Source organism: Macaca nemestrina, assembly GCF_043159975.1.
Source record: "Macaca nemestrina isolate mMacNem1 chromosome 8 unlocalized genomic scaffold, mMacNem.hap1 SUPER_8_unloc_5, whole genome shotgun sequence".
NCBI lineage: Eukaryota > Metazoa > Chordata > Mammalia > Primates > Cercopithecidae > Macaca > Macaca nemestrina.
The window spans coordinates 44,036-61,112 of record NW_027257569.1 but is presented as its reverse complement, the minus strand read 5'-3'; the positions used below and the strand labels follow the sequence as shown (position 1 = coordinate 61,112).

The window sequence follows — 17,077 nt, the reverse complement described above, 5'->3', positions numbered from 1 at the left end:
CCCGGGAGATGCTCCCCGCGTTCTATCCCGCCCCGCCCTGGCGCGCCAGGTAAACGATGTGACCCCGCCCCCCTGCAGTCTCCCCTCCCCAGGACGCTGCCCCTGCCCCCACTTGTGGTGCTCGGGGCATCTCTAAAGCCCCCAACCAGAGTCCTCCAACCCACCCGAGAGGCTCGCGCACCAGCAACGCGGCCCCACCCGCAGGGACCTCGCCCACCTGTGGCTCTACCCCTGCCTCTGCGGCCTCCCCCACCGCTAGCGCGGCCCCCACCTACGACGACCCCCGCGTAGGTCCTCCTGCCCACACGTGTCCCCCCGCCAGCCCCTGCCCCTAGCCGTGCCCCTGCCCCTAGCCGCGCCCCAGCCCCAGCAGCCGCTCCAGTGCGCTCGGGCCCAGCCCATTGGCGCTGGGGCGGAGCAGGGGCGCGGGCCTGGCGGCGGTTCGGAGTCGGGCGTGCGCGGGCAGGGTTCCCACTGCTTGCTGCGCAGCCGGACTAGCGGCTGCCCTCGGCCTTCTCGCCATGGACGCGGACGACTCCCGGGCCCCCAAGGGCTCCTTGCGGAAGTTCCTGGAGCACCTCTCCGGGGCCCGCAAGGCCATCGGCGTGCTGACCAGCGGCGGGGATGTTCAAGGTGCGCGCGCCCCTACCGGCGGCGAGGGAGGGACGGACGGAGAAGGGGAGAACAGGGCGAAGTGGATGTGGCAACGGGGCAGAAGAGGGGGGAAGCGATGAGAGGACCCAGGGAAAGGTGGGTAAGCGATGGGAAGAACCGAGGAGACGAGCGGGGAAGCGATGGGGAGAACTGGGGAGAAGCCCGTGACCCGGAGCGGCAGGGGTACCGGCGGGGCGGCCTGAGCCGGCAAGGCAGCCCCAGGGTCCTTGCCGGGTGGGGCGGAGGAGGAAGGGACATGGCAGTAGGAACCTCCATCCGGGAGAGAGTGAGCTTTCCAACCCCTCCAATTTATGTTTTAAATTGAGCCTGGCAGAGGGGGTCGCCTGGAACGCCCTCGGGGGTCGTTCTCCCTCAGAGCTGTAGGAAGGGGCCGGGCTTCCCTTCCGAAGCGTGGGTACAGCGCTATCACTTCCTAAGTGGCCCCCCGCCCCCTAACTCCGCCCCACGTCACCCCCCAGCATGTCGAAGAAGAAACGGCCAGGTCCCCGCGCGCCTGCTGTCGCCTCATGCCCCGCGCGGCGTGGGTGGGGTCCCGGCTGGCGGCGGGGTTGCTCTGGGTTCCCGCCTGGCGTCTCCGAGGCGGTCCGGCAGCCCCTCGCTTTTCCGCTGGAAGAGTTTAAAAAAGGGTTTCCTGCGCTCGCATGTGCTGTCGCTTTTCGGCTCGTGACAAAACCGAAAACTAAAATGGGTCCCAGGCCCTCCCCGCCAGTCTCCGCGGACGGGAAGGACCAGGAAGCGGGGACTCCGGGACGTCAGCGGGGCCACGGCGCGGGCTCTGGGCTGCCCCTGCCCTGCAATGTAGAAGCGGCTCTCCAGGAGGGGCCCGAGTTTGGGCCCACGACGCGGGCGCGCCGGGAGGACATTTAACATTGACCGGCGGGAGGTGGTGGAGACTGCGCGCCCCAGGCCCCGGCTGCACGTGGGGGCGCCTGTGCCTGGACGGTGGAGCGCCCCGATCCTTGCAGCCCCTGGAGGGTAGATCTGCGCTTCCCAGGCGAACGCTACCTGGGAGCCTTAGCGATAGCGCCGGCTGGAGACGCGACGCGCCCCGAGCTGGGTTTTGATTTTTATTTTCCCGGTTCCTCGTGCCACAGATGCGTGGAAAGGCCCGGATGGCGGATTTCCTCCCATTGCGGGACCGCGCACTGCACAAGGATGGAGCGGGGATGGGCCCCCCGCCCACGGCCCCGGTGACCTTCCCTTCACCCTTGAGCGCGTAGGGCGGGAGCGGGTGCTGTAGGTTGGGGCGCTGTGGGCGCCGCCCCGCCCGCCGCGAGCGCCTACGTGATGCCCGGCCCGTCGCCTCCTTGCGCCCAGGCCGGGACATCAGTATGCCGGGCGCTCCGCGAGCCCGCAGCGCAGCCTCCCCAGGCCCAACGCCCCCCGCGGGAGACCCCGGTGGCACCGCCAGACCCCGCGCCGCAGCCCGACCCCCAGCGCCCCTGGGAAGTGCTCTGGCGTTAGCGTTCTAGTGAAAGGACCCCCCAGCATCAGCATTCCTCCTGTAGGGTTGGATTCTCAGAGAAAGAAAAAGTGATGCAGCAGACGCTGGGATTGGAGAAATTACCAGAGTGAAGTGGAAATAGCCTGGCCAGCATGACTTAAACCGGCCCGGAGATGTGCGAGTACAAATGGAACCGCCTGGGGTCGGGATAGGACCCAGAGTGGCTTCTCAGTCAAAGGCCTTCAGAAGCAGAGGGAACATCTTGAGTGACCTTACCCCGGCCGCGAAAGACAAGAAACCTTTTGCACGGGAAGAAGAACCGATCTCTGGAAGTCACCAGGGCGGGTGGAAGGTCAGGGGTTCAAGGTTATTTTGGAATTTAGGTGCTGTGCTTCCTGCACGGTGGCTCATGCTTGTCATTCCAGTGCATTTGGAGGCCGAGGCAGTAGGATCGCTTGAGCCCAGGAGTTCCAGAGCAGCCTGGACAACATAGTGAGACTCTGTGTCTACAAAAAATAAAAAAAGAAAGAAAAACACATTAAGATGCTGTATGTATTGGAAAATATTTATAGGTCATTCTTTTGAGCTCCATGTCCAAAAGCTTGCTAAAATGCTTGGGAGTTTGTATACAGGCATGTGAGATTAGGATACATTGGCAGAATCGCGGTGTTCTCTGTTACCCTGGTTTTGCCACCTGGGAGGAGTTACACATATTGAAGGTTAGTAAGTCCATGCCTCTTCTCTTCTGGGGAAAAAGGTACTTTGGAAACCAATATTATGTGGGAACGTGGCTTGGTTGGTACAGCCTCGGCTTAATAGGAGACAGCTGCCCTCAGCTCTGCAGGTGGCCTCAAATACGGTGGCCTCGAGCCCACATGGGTCACACCTGGGCTGTCCCTGGGGAAGCCCGCCACGGCGGGTCACCTGGGCATTCTTTCCCTGGCAGAGTTGAAGTCACAATTTTTTTGTAGACTCTGTAAAGAGCTTTACCCTTCCGAGATATGATCTTGAACCTGTTGGAGCATTTGGACGCATTTCATTTAAGGAAGTTCACCTCCAGATGTGCTCAGAGGGCCTGGTCTTAGCTGCCACAGATTTACAAATTCTTACAGTAAGTAGGTTATTCCTCGAGAATTTATCTGTTGTGCCCCCATTCTTTTTGCCATTTTATTCTGATTCTATATTAGTACTTGATTTTCCCTGACGTAGAAGACTATTACCTGTAGCTAGAGATCAGAGAACACATTCCCATTCAAGTATTAACTTCAGGGGAATTATCTGTCAGATTGAAATTATGGTAAAATTCCATATATTAAAATGACCATAGCTACCATTTGTTGAAAATATTTTGTATACTAGGAGCTTTACAATTCTTATCTCCAAGCCTAGATACATGATCCCAAGAGAGGCATGCCCTCATTTTGGAAGTGGGGAGAAAGACTCACAAAGAAAAATAACTTAGGTAAGGGCATGAGGTGCGTACGTGATTGTGGTAGGAGCAAAACAGATCCTAATTCCAAATATTGTACTCTCCCTTAGACCATGAAGAGTACTTATGTCTGGCTCTGTCACCCAGGCTGGAGTGTAGTGGTGCCATCATAGCTCACTGCAGCCTCAAACTCCTGGGCTCAAGTGATCCTCCTGCCTCAGCCTTCTGAGTAGCAGGGAAGACAGGAATGCACCATCATGACCAGCTAATTGTTATTATTAATATTATTATTATTATTTCTGTAGAGACAGGATCTCACTATGCTGCTGAGACTGGTCTTGAACTCCTGGCCTCCTCTAGTGAGCCTCCTGCTTTGGCCTCCCAAAGAGCTGGGATTACAGACATGAGCCATCATGTCAGGCCTCCACCATGCTTTTCAGGGGCGTTTCTTAATCTAGTTAATGCTGAAAAGTGAGCAAAACCCAACTTGCTCAAAATTACACAGATATTCTTTGGGTGATTTTGTGAGGGGAATGGAAAGTAACTTTTTATAGCGATAGGAGTCAAGGTGGCAAAAATCATATTAAGGCTTAATACCAACGCCATGGGCTGCTTTTCTTCCCCCAGTAAAGTTCATATTATTTAATTATAAGATAAAATTGAAAATCTCTTTCCTATATTCCTGAGTACCCAGGCCTTGAATGAAGAAAGTATTTCTCAGGCTAGTTTGTTTTTTTTTCCCCCCCCCCCCCCTACTTCTTCGGGTATCTTGTGTCTCAGGCTGTGGGTTTTTTTGTTTTTTGTTTCCTCCTGCTTCTTTGGGTATCTTCTGTTGTCCCAAGACATGTCTGGAAACTTAAATTGATTTTCGCTCACCCTAAAATAAGCTCTGCAGCTCTGGATCACGGACTGACCATGACTAAGTGCCCACCGCCAGGTCACGCTGTGCCACACACCAAGAGTGACTCATTGTCTTCGTCACAGGTTGTGGCTTCTGCAGGGCCTGATGCCTGATGGAGCTGAGTGTACTGGGAAGTCCAGGTGCATCCTTAGGGTGGGCTGGATGCGAAAGCGGCGTCCTTTTTGCCTGTGGTGACATGAACATCAATACAGTATTTATAGAAAGTTCATGTAAATGGAGTAAGTATCAACCTTTCCAATCCTAGTGAGAATAGCTAGTGTTTAGTGACTCTCTGTTATGTGGCAGGCCCTGAGTGATGCTGGTCACTGACTTATCCCCACTTTACGCATGAGCAAGGGATGTCCGAGGTGTTCCAGCTTCCCTGAGTTCACAGAGCTCCGTGGTGTGGCCGGGCCCTGTGGCTGCAGCAGGGATGTTCAGGGCTGTGTGTAGCTGTGTCTTCGCTGGTGACCTTCCCTCGCGCAGCACCACGCCTGGCGCTTGACAGGAACGCAAGCGTTTGCTGCCTGCCTCCCACCTGGAATCTCCACTGAGGAGCAGGAAACCAGGGGTTCTAGCTGTCTTCTTCATTCGTGAAGTCCTTTAGAGGAATTCAACCATCTCTAATCAAAAGTACCCAACATCCTCAGGTCAATATGTATAAACTGTTAAGACTTCGAGATTAGTACCTTAAAACCGAAGTCAGAAGTGTGCTTTCAATTGATTGGACATGCATTAAGTCAATGACACACATATTTATTGGACACCAGGCTTGAGCCCCACGTGGACACCTTTGGTGTCTGAAGCAATATTCCTTGGGTGGTTTTATGAGGGCAACAGAAAATGACTTTTTATAGAGATAGGAGTCAAGATGGCAAAAATGATATGAAGGCTTAGTACCAATGTGATGGGCTGCTTTTCTTCCCCCAGTAGAGTTCATATTATTTAATTTTAAGATAAAATGGAAAATCTCTGAAGCAATGCTTCGGAGCCCAGTAGGATGGAAGGGGAAACTGAGAACAGTGCCATTTCGCCTCACACAGCTCCGGCGCCCCTCACCATCCTGTGCACACACATTCTTCGATGGGATCTTTTCAGCGTAAAGTGCAGTAATTGATTTTGCAGAAATTACTGGGTCTGGAAGGCAGATGATGAGTGATAGTGTCACCCCGTGGCACAGTGGGAGATTTGTGTGATGGCATCATTTTCTATGAATGCAGACCGCTTTGTGCGCCATACTCGGAAGACCCTTCGCTAGACATTTTGTCATCTTTCAAAAGAAGCATGTTTTCCCTCTTGGTTACAGAAAACTAAAAGCTTTTGATACAGGACTCCGACCTTTTATCAGGGAGAATCGGGGCTCTTTAAATAACCTCTACCAATCGGATGGGCCGTCAGAAACAATTAAAATTAGAAAGATGAAGATACGGGCCGGGCGCGGTGGCTCAAGCCTGTAATCCCAGCACTTTGGGAGGCCGAGACGGGCGGATCACGAGTTCAGGAGATCGAGACCATCCTGGCTAACACGGTGAAACCCCGTCTCTACTAAAATACAAAAAAAATTAGCCGGGCGAGGTGGCGGGCGCCTGTACTCCCAGCTACTCGGGAGGCTGAGGCAGGAGAATGGCGTGAACTCGGGAGGCGGGGCTTGCAGTGAGCTGAGATCCGGCCATTGCACTCCAGCCTGGGCAACAGAGCTAGACTCGGTCTCAAAAAAAAAAAAAAAGAAAGAAAGAAAGAAAGAAAGATGAAGATACGGTAACAACGTGGTCAGGGCAAATGTCAGGATACCAGATTGCAAGTTCACAGTTGCCTTTCTGCTAAGAACGTGCGGGTGAATATGGAACAGAGGGCCATGTGTCAGTAGTTGGGTTGCGTTTTGTGTTTCTTTTCTACAAGCCCTTTCTGGTGTTGTATTTGTGTTTATTAGAGAGTAGCTGCCCAGAGGCTGCCGTTTCCCTCCCCACTCCTCGGTTCTCTCCATCTTCACCCCCAACTCCCAGTCCTTTGTTTGGAATTGCAGTCATTGTGCTTGTCAGGATGGAAGAGGCAGCCAGACACATGGCAGACCAGAGCACTGAGAGGCAGAGACTTATTTTCTATAAATCCTGCCCTGGCCTTGCTGTCTCGAGTGCTGAGATAGGGTCTCGGTGTTTTCCTCTGCAGAATGGAGGCATCACTCAGTCTCTGTCTTCTCTCCCTGTCTCTTTCTTCACTCCCCTCTTCCCTAACACACATCTACAGTGAAAGTCTTCAGGAGGCAAAAGAGAAAAGGCTGGACTATGCTGGACCCCCCAACCCCAGGGCCCATTTGCTATCTTCCCAGCTTCCGTGTGCCCAGAGCCGCCTGGGGGAGCCTTTGGAGGTGCAGATCCTGACTGTGTGGGTCTGAGTGAGGCTCTGACTCTCATGGGGAGGGGGAGGGCGCCGGTGCTGCGGGTCCCCCTGGGGCCAGTGGGGTGGTTTGCAAATCGTGCAGATAAGCTTCTCCACTTCTCCAGGTTTCTCCAACATGAGATGCTCCCAAGAGTCCTTTGGGATTGTTTTCTGACTTTGACCAGGATTTTGACGGAGAAGATTCGTTAATATAGGACCCCTTGTCTTAACGTACATATGTAAATGATCTGATCTGAAGTTTTCTGATTGGAAAATGATTGAAAGGTTGGCATCCAGTAGCCTCGGGGAGTCATTCCTTCATATCTTTTCAGCTGTGTCTTACTACAATTAAGATTTTCTTTCTCTGTGTGTGGGATTTTTTCAGATGGAGTTTCCCTCTGTTGCCCAGCTGGAGTGCAGTGTCTTGATCTGGGCTCACTGCAACCTCTACCTCCCGGGTTCAAGCGATTTTCCTGTCCCAGCCTCCCAAGTAGCTGGGATTACAGACTTGCACCACCATGCCCACCTGGGTTTTTTCTGTGTGTGTGTGTGTGTGTGTGTGTGTGTGTGTGTGTGTGTGTGTGAATGTGTATCTTTAGTAGAGATGGGGTTTCACCACGTTGGTCAGGCTGGTCTTGAACTCCTGACCTCAAGTGATCCACCCACCTTGGCCTCCCAAAATGCTGGGATTACAGGCTTGAGGCACCACACCTAGCCTTATTTCTGTGTTTCTGTAATCATTTCACACATTAACGGACCACCTTCGGTGAGTCAGGGCAGGCTTTAGGCAAAAGAACCGAGCCCTTTATGCCCCTGGAGCTCTCACTCCTGCGGTGAGGCGGGTACAATGTGCCTGTAGCTGGACCTGAGAAGAAATTTCCTGTCTTATGAAAGGGCCCAGGGAGCCTCTAGTTGGGGCCCTTTGACCTGACCCCACGGTGAGGGAGGAGTCGGTAGAGGAGGGTGGCCCAGAGGAGGACCTTGGATTTGCCTTAGGGGAACTGGGAAGCAGGTGGAGGGAAGCCGACTGACTGGGAAGCAGACTGACTGTCTCCGATAAGGGTGGCTCTGTGGAGAGGAGAGGACAGGAGGGGAGGTCATGAGTTTAGGGTCTCACAAGGAGCAGCCACAGATGGAAGCTTATGGGGTGGGGCATGTGGCAGGGCAGCCCTATGCCCACAGACACACCCCGCCGAGGAGACCCAGGGAATTGAGTGTGTTGGGGCGGAGGGTAAATGGGCACTCAGCTATTACCGCTGGAAGGCAGAGCGTGTGAGCTGCGGCAGACAAAGGCAGGTGGGGTAAAAGGAGAGTCTTCACAGCAGTGCTTAGAATAGTAGAAAGTGGGAAAACCAGCAAAAACCTATCAATAGGAGATTAATGAATCCATTATGGCACCTGGAATGGAAGGAATTTTTGTCAGCGTTTAATAAGGAGCTTTGTGCTGGTCGAAAGTCAGGAGGTGCACAGTACACTCAAGGGCAGTATTGAAGAGCCAATTCCAGAGCAGCTCTGCACAGCAGATCCCCCTTTGTCCAGAGGGGCCGTTTGCAAATCCAAGCAGATCCGCTTCTTGGAGGTTTCTCCAACGGGAGCATCTCCCAGGATTGGGGCCTGCGTGGGTGGCTTGTGTTATTTATGCAATTTTAAATTATCTAGTTGCCACATTAAAGAAAGGTGGGCCGGGAGAGGGGGACACTGGGTGCCATGACTCACGCCTGTAATCCCAGCACTTCGGGAGCCCAAGGCAGGTGGATCACTTGAGCCCAGGAGTTTGAGGCCAGCCTGGGCAACATGGAGAGACTCAGTCTCTACAGAAAATACAAAACGATGAGTCGGATGTGGCGGTGCACACCTACAGTCCCAGCCCCGTGGGAGATTGAGGTGGGAGGATTGCCTGAGCCCAGGAGTTGGAGGCTGCAGTGAGCTGTGACTGCACAGGTTCACTCCAGCCTGGGCAACAGAGAGAGACCCTATCTAAAAAAAAAAAAAAAAAAAAAAAAAAAAAAAAAGGAAAAAAAAACACTTTTATATTCAGCCAACTATTTTGATAACAATCAGTTATTGTGTTGATTATTAATATTTTACACTGTTTTCCATACTAAGTCTTTGAAATCCATTGTGTAAAGAATCTTAAAGTACATCTCCATGTGGACAGGATGCACTTGGCCAGCGACTCCTCTGAGGGACAGTGTGGTCACGACGATGGGTGGCGTGTCCTGCCTGTATGTAGAAGGTCCCCGTGTGGGTGTTTCTGCGAAGGCCCTGAGGGATGTGCAAGGGAGGGCCGACACCGTCCCAGCCACACAGAGGGCTCTCCGATTGTCAATGGCAGCCCTTCCTCCTCCCCACCCTCTTAACACCCCCCACCCCACTTGTTATTTTTCTCCTCAGTGCTTACGGCCATCCACCCCTGGGCATCATGCATTTGTTCACTGTGTTTCTTGCTTTCGGGTCTCTCCTGATCGGAACAAGCTCCGCCGGGACCAGAGACTTTCCATTTTGTCACCGACACATCCACATATCGCCCCGCAGCGATGGCGCTTGGGGCACTTGAGGTGGACAGTGAGCCGGTGGTTGAGTGAAGGGCACTACAGATTTATCTCAAGCCCTCCCCTGACCCTACCGGAAGACACGGTGGTCTGCACAGTCCAGATAGTCAGAGAGGCCCCCGGCTCGATGACTTTGACCCGGCGGGGGTGGGGAGGGGGGAACAGCACGTTGACAGAATCCCCCCTTGGTATCCCACCTCCCCATGCCTACATAATCCCTACATTGTCAAAGGAGAGACCCCTAGAAGGAGCTTTGGCAGCAGGAGTGAGATCAGCGCAGTGCAAGCTCATTTTCTGACAAACCAGTGGCAGCAGTCGGCAAACTGACTTTATTTCTCAAAAAGAATGTATGCATCGAAATTAACAAGTGAGTGATCAGCAGTGTGGGAAAATTCAGGAAAAGCAGTTCAGTGCTGTGAGAGAGGGCGAGGTAGGGAGCTTTAGTACTCCAGACAACGGAGGAGGTAAAAGGATAGACCGAGATTATTTCATTAGATTTCATCTATTCTTACTTTTTTTTTTTTTTTTTTTTTTTTTTGAGACGGAATCTCGCTCTGTTACCCAGGCTGGAGTGCAGTGGCGGAATCTCGGCTCACTGTAACCTCCGCCTCCCGGCTTCAAGCGATTCTCTTGCCTAAGCCTCCCAAGTAGCTGGGACTACAGGCACACGCCACCACGCCCGGCTCAATTTTCTTTGTATTTTTAGTAGAGACGGGTTTCACCCTGTTAGCCAGGATGGTCTCAATCTCCTGACCTCGTGATTTGCCTGCCTTGGCCTCCCAAAGCCCTGGGATTACAGGCATGAGCCATCACGGCCAGCCTATTCCTTTTTTTTTTTTTTTTTTTTTTTTTTTAAATAGAGTTTAGATTTTATCAGAGCAGAATCCCAGGAAACTGAGATTTGTAAACTGGGAAATCCAGCTCCTCCAAGTAGCCAGGAAATAAGGGTGACCTCAGTCATTCTTGCTAGGCGCTGGTGTGGGCCGGGGATGACTCTGACTCAAGGAAGAAGCGGTCTTGTGACTCTCTTACCCGCACTGTGGTTTAGTAAGAAGCTGTTAAAAAGTGTCTCATATGAAGAAAGTGGTTTAATAACTGGTCAGAGTAATGACCACGTATTTCCTATGTAACCACTCCCTCATTATCTCCAACTTTATCTTTGGTTCTCATGACAAGATTATCACTTCCCTGAAAACTTGGGGTTTTTGCAAATGACGAAGAGGTGTTTTTCCAAATGGTAAAGTTCTTCTTTGGTGGGAAGATGTTTTCTCCTGGAAATCCTTAGGAAAGTTATTCGGTTCTTGGGTTGGGCTCCCAAAACCAAACGAAGTTTGGTGCTGCGGTTTGTTTTTACTCTGCACAGGAGTCTCCTGGGGTCACCTTGTGTATCATGTCCAGCCTTTTTTTTTTTTTTTTTTTTTGAGACGGTGTCTCGCTGTGTCACCCAGGCTGCAGTGCGGGTGGTGCAATCTCTGCTCACTGCCAGCTCCTCCTCCCGGGTTCACGCCATTCTCCTGCCTCAGCCTCCTGAGTAGCTGGGACTGAAGGCGTCTGCCACCACGCCCGGCTAATTTTTGTATTTTTAGTAGAGATAGAGTTTCACCATGTTGGTTAAGCTGGTCTTGAACTCCTGACCTCAGGTGATCTCCCCACCTCGGCCTCCCAAAATGCTGGAATTACAGGCATGAGCTACCACGCCCAGTGGGCTAATTTTTAAGTTTTACAGATGGGTTCTCACTGGTACCCATGCTGGTCTCAAACTCCTGGCCTCAAGCAATCCTCCCATCTTGGCCTCCCAAACTGCTTGGATTTGCAGGCATGAGCCACCACACCTAGCCAAACATTGATCTTTCATTTTAAACTTCATCTAGAGATGTGACAAAAACCAAATGAGGTATCTGTTAAAATACTTTATAACCCTAGTACAGTAATAGAGTAATCCAACTGACAATTTCACAAAACTCAATTTTTGTTAACAAGTTCAAGGTTATACATGTTAATAAAGATAACATTTATTCAACCAGAGGAAAAAGGTTACAATGACAGAATTTATCTTTTTCTTTACTATGTTGCCTGAGCTATGGTTAAGGTTTGGGGAACTAGTATCTTAAAGAACCTTCAGAAATGTCTCATTCTAGAAATTAGAAACAAACTTTATACTCTTGGGGTTGAGAGAATCCAGGAGCAATCACCACCCCTAGTGTCCAGATGCTACTCTCCAAAGGCCCTTCCCCACTAGCCACAGAAATCAGAGCTCCCTGGGAAACAGACAGTTGAGCCTCTGGAGCAGGGAGGGCCTGGCTGTGCATGCTTTAGGGAGGTGGGAGTGGGGGTGTAGAAACCAAAGAAGTGAGACCACAATGGGCCAACAGCTAGGGCAAATATGGGCATAAAACTAAATTCCATCTGATCACATAGTCTCAAATATGTACGTGTACAGAAATATTTCTGTGAGGTCACAGGGGTACTAAAAAACAAAACAAAAGACTGGGGGGGGGGAAGAAGAAAAGAAAGAACTCTCTTCCCCATGTTGGGCGCAGTGGCTTACACCTGTAATCCTAGCACTTTGGGAGGTCAAGGTGGGCAGATTGTTTGAACTCAGGAGATCGAGACCAGCCTGGGCACCACGGCGAGACTCTGTCTCTACAAAAAAATATAAGCACTAGCTGGGCATGGTGGTGCACACCTGTAGTCCCAGCTACTCAGGAGGCTGGGTGGCCCAGGAGGCTGAGGTTGCAGTAAGCTAAGACCATGCCACTGTACTCCAGCCTTGGGGACAGAACCAGACCCTGTCTTTAAAAAAAAAAAAAAAAAAAAAAAAGACAGCCTCTTCTGTCATCATTAGAGGTAGTTCCTGCACCACCCTAACTCCTCCTCAAACTGGACTTCCCAGGGAGAGCAGCCGCCCCTGCCTTTTCCACAGAACCATATTTCAAGATAACCCGACAGCTCCAGCTGATGTGGAGCTCTTTGAAGAAGTCCAGCAAACGAATGAAGAATTACAGAATTTGAAAACTTCACAAACTCTGATAAATGATTCAGGCAATAATCCTCAATGAACATGAAAACCATTAATAGGTTGATGAGAAACTCATTATCACAGGACACCAGAAACTCAAGTGCACCAGCTACTCCGTGGCTGAAGGGAGAAAGCAGATCTTCACAAGACAGTGGCTGACTCTCAACATGCACCCCGCTGGCGTGAGACCCCCAGTGGAGGCAAGCAGGCCTCACAGGAAGGTAGGATGTGGCCATCTATGCAGAGCTCCCCACGAGGGACTCTGCTTCAAAAGGCGCAGCCTGACTCAAACTAAGTCTTTGGATCTAAGTTCCAGTTCTCAGGAAACACAGGAACATGGCACCCAACACCACACAGGAGCAGCCAGGCCACCTGGAAAGTGAGAGCGCCCGGAGGAAACCCGGCCTGCACACTCCTCTGCCGTCCGAGAGGGGTCCCGGGAGAGACCCGGGCTGAGCAGCTGTGATCTGTGGGACCCTGTGCCACAAACACTTTGAGGCCAACTAGAAAATTTGAATATGGAATAAGAAGTAGGCAGTTTTAAGAAAGTATGGTTTATTCTATTAAAACTGAAAATGGCATTAGCTCATGTAAGAAAGAATCCTCATGTTTTAGGGTCACAAATTCAAATATTTAGGGGTAAATGATGACATTTATAATTTACTTCCGAAAACTTCACAAGGAAAAGGATATCTATTATGTGATAAGTGTTTAGGGGCTCATTATCCTAGTCTACTTTTCAGTATGCTTGAAAGTTTTCATAATTCTTTTTACTAAAATAATTTTGCAAATATGTTTTTACATTACCATTTATATGTAAATTATTAGTGTTTTATATAATACATATAACTATATTATTATGATAATGACCTTATATTAGTGACATAAGAAACAAGCGATGAATCAGAAAGTGAGGATGTAATTAAGGTTCTGTGACTGCGTCCACTATCAGAAGAGCACTTCTCCGTGCCAAGGACAGGCTCGAAGCTTCACACACCCTGGGTCGGAGTGGGCACCATCCATGCACCCCCACTCTCCATGCAACAAAGCTGGAAGTGAGGCAAGAAGCTGGGGGCCAGGACCCTTCTCTAGGGTTCTCTAAACACCGTGTTTGTAACCACCATGCTGAGCCCACTGAAGACTATCATTGTAAATGTCCAAAATCAATGTCCAAGTAAGATAGGCAAACTTAGGCCAAGAATCTTACCTACACTTAGATATTTCTTAAGCATCGCTAAATGTGAGAGAAGCCATGTCATGAAAATATAAGAACACAAACAAGTCAACTTTTCACAATCCACCATCAAACTTTTCCAACAAAATATTACCTAGCATTGCTTGGGTGATCGTGAGTGGCATGAAATTGCTTAAGCTGCTCCCACGTAAGCTCCGGGATGCACAGTGGGTCACCCCCAGAGACCACTGAGTACATGTGGTGGGGAAGAAGTCTGTTTTGAAGGTGCTGGGAGAATATCCTCTCATTGTCTGTCTTGAAATGTGAAGTAAATAAATAAGAATATGTACATATAAACTAATACACACACACTACATTACTTACAATATAGCCAATCGATCACATTCTGGTGCATATGTCTGTAATACTCTGCAAATAAAACTGTTCTAAAGGTGAAAAAAAAAAAAAAGACACCCCTGCAGGCATTGTTTAACACTGTATTCAATCACTCATCACCCATGCAACAGGACCCAAGGATTGAGAACAATGGACTTTTTGATGTGTGTTGCAACAAACTCATAGCCGAGGGCTGTAAATCAGAGGGATCACCAGGTCTGCCTACCAGTCACCAGGCAAGTGGGGAGAAGCTGTCACCCCAACTTGAGTTTCAAGAAGACTCCTTGGAAGAAAAGACCACCAAATTGAGAATGAAAAGGTAAGAAATAGTTCACCAGCTGAGGGGGGCTACAGAAATCAGAGAGCAGGCCACCTTTGAGCCTCAGGGACACCAGCACAGGCAGGTTGTCAAGGTCACAAGGGGACATGAAGACATGGGCCCAGGACAGCAGCTCTTAATCCAAAATGGTCTCAAGACTCCTTTACACCCTGAAAAATTAACCCATTTATGCCTGAGGTTGCAATTTTTTTTGTAAAAATCAGACCTTGGCAATGACCTTGAGCTGTAGGATATAAATAACTCCCACAAGCTTAGGATTCCAATAATGGAACACTAGGCACAAATGGGTTTTAATGAGGACCCAAACAGCTTTTGATTATGTAGGCTTTTTTTGCCTGTGTAGGTACCTGTGTGTGTTTATATAATTTTTCTATATTCTAAATTAAAGTTGATTAAAAAATTAAAGTATTAAAAAATACTTATGCATTAAGGTAAGCCATCATTACATGTTAATATAAATATGTTTGAAAAATACTTCTCATAACAAAGTAAAACACTGACTACTTAGAGTGATGCTGTGTTGCCTTTTTTGCAAATCTCTGTAGTGTCTGGCTTAGAGGTGAAGCTGGACTCCCTCATCTGCTCTGTATCCAGCTTGCTGTGTGTCACACACCTCGCCACGCAGCCTCTAGAAAGTACACCATGTACTTGGGCAAGAATGAGTGTAAAAGACAATGTGTTGATAGTGGTATGAAAATAGCTTTTCTCTCGCTGCAGATCATACACGGGGGTCGTCAGACATGGTCTGAGACCTGCTGCGAAGAACAGCAGCCTGGCCCTGCTACCCCCTGGCTTCTGCTCACAGCACTGACCCCAGCTAATCCAAGAACATGTCACCTATAATGAGGATATTGAAGAAAAATCAACCATCTTCCAGATGTGTCTATATCATGATACGGTACATGGGTAAGGTAAGCTGAACACAACATAAAAAAGAAAACTTACAAATGCTCCCTTCATCTCATTAAAGATGACTCCTTTAAAGACCAAGGGCATCTGGGGGTCGCTGGGGTTCTCATATTCCAGGCGCCATCCTTCCTGCCTGAGGACAAATAATAATAAGCTGACAGTGACTCAAATACTAAAGTCTGTATCAACTAGTTAATCACTCATGACATACCAGAAATCCAGCTCACGTAAACCTGGGAAAAAGGTCTCATCCAAATACACTGAGAGGAGATTCTGAAAGTCCTTGGGATTTTGTGTGGAAAATGGATACAGAGTATAATCACTAGCTCGGTACAAATGAAAAGTGAAATTGTAAAATTTAACAGATTTCTACTAAAATTATTGAATCTTAAGCCTCATTTCCCCTTTGTCCTAGGACAGTAAGTTGTAGCTATTCTTGAGATGGGGCAGTGGCTCCATGCTCTGGCCCCCGACCCCAGCAGCCATCCCAGCTCATCACCCTGAGTGCCGGCTTTCCCATCCCATCTCAGGATCTGCACTGGACGGGCACCAGGTCTTTCTTCAGCGAACATCTAAACTCTCTCAAGTGTCTCCAGAGACTTTCACATGTCTACAAAGATGACCTCATTCTGTAAGAGCATGGATTTAACTTGCTCTACGATGTCACTCCTTCACAGAGTGCACTGTTCATCGTCACCCTATTCACTAGCGTCAGTCTTACTAAAAGTCAAACATCAATGTTAGTGGTAACTCTGGAGGCCTGGCATTGTAGCGATATCCCCAAGAGAAAATTGTTTTGAACCTTTCTGGGAAAAGTTCACGTACGTTTTATTCAAACACTAGTTTTTATAACCTCGCTACCATGTGACTTTCCTGAAGGATGAAATTTCTGACGTCCTTCAAGTAGAGAGAGAGAAAAATTTTTCTAGAACATTAATTGCCCACTCCTCTCATCCCTTCTCAGAAACTAACTGAATTCCAGTGGGTGTGCCTGGCAAACCCAAACACGGTTTTCCGTTCAGGATGCTGGTCTTACCTGTGAAGGCGTTCATGAACGTGGAGAGGGAGCGGTTCAACATTTTGAAGAAAGGGTCTCTGCACGGATATTTCCGAGACCCACAAAGGACGGTGTGCTCAAGAATGTGAGGAACACCGGTACTGTCCATGGGAGTGGTGCTGAACTTCACGCTAGGGAAGAAGGAATGGCATGCCAGGGAAGGGAGAGGAACAGAACGCTAGGGAAGGAGAATGACTAGAATACAAAACGTTCATCTAAGTGCTGCGGACACAGTTCCCAGATGCATCATCACCTCAGGCTACTAGAAATCATCATTCTGACACCACAATCCTCCAACACGGGGTTTCCCAACTCTAATGTAAATCATTGATTCAGACTAAAAATTGTATTTTGATGAGATTGTAAGTCCGTGTAAGCTTTTCCTTATTTTTCAAGATGCTCTGTCAATAAAAATACTAGTGAGATGATATTTAAACCACGTAACATAGTCAGTGCTTTAAAACAAGCTTGTCTAACCCACAGCCTGCAGTCCGCATGCTCAGGATGGCTTGGAATGCATCCCAACACAATCCCTACACTTTCTTAAAACATTGAGGTCCTCTATTTATTTTTTTTTTAGCTCATCAACTGTCCTTAGTGTTAGTGTATTTAGTGTGTGGCCTGAGACAGTTGTTCTTCTAATGTGGCACAGGGAAGCCAAAAGATTGGACATCCCTGATTTAAATAAAACGTTCAAGACCATGTTCTTACAATGCACCACATACCTGAACAGATTATTCGTGTCTTCTCTGGCCAGGTGTAAATACTTGGCTCCTCTGTCATCGTGGCTGAGCTTCATGGCCAT

The 17,077-nt window shown here is 49.3% G+C and overlaps 1 long non-coding RNA gene across 1 annotated transcript; it reads left to right on the top strand.

Annotated features, from left to right (window-relative positions):
* The first annotated feature begins 490 nt into the window (after nucleotides 1–490).
* On the top strand, nucleotides 491–17,077 carry LOC139361113 (uncharacterized). Its single transcript, XR_011618658.1, has 5 exons — nucleotides 491–633; nucleotides 14,098–14,285; nucleotides 15,024–15,217; nucleotides 15,631–16,370; nucleotides 17,030–17,077. It is a non-coding gene; the product is annotated as an uncharacterized lncRNA (long non-coding RNA).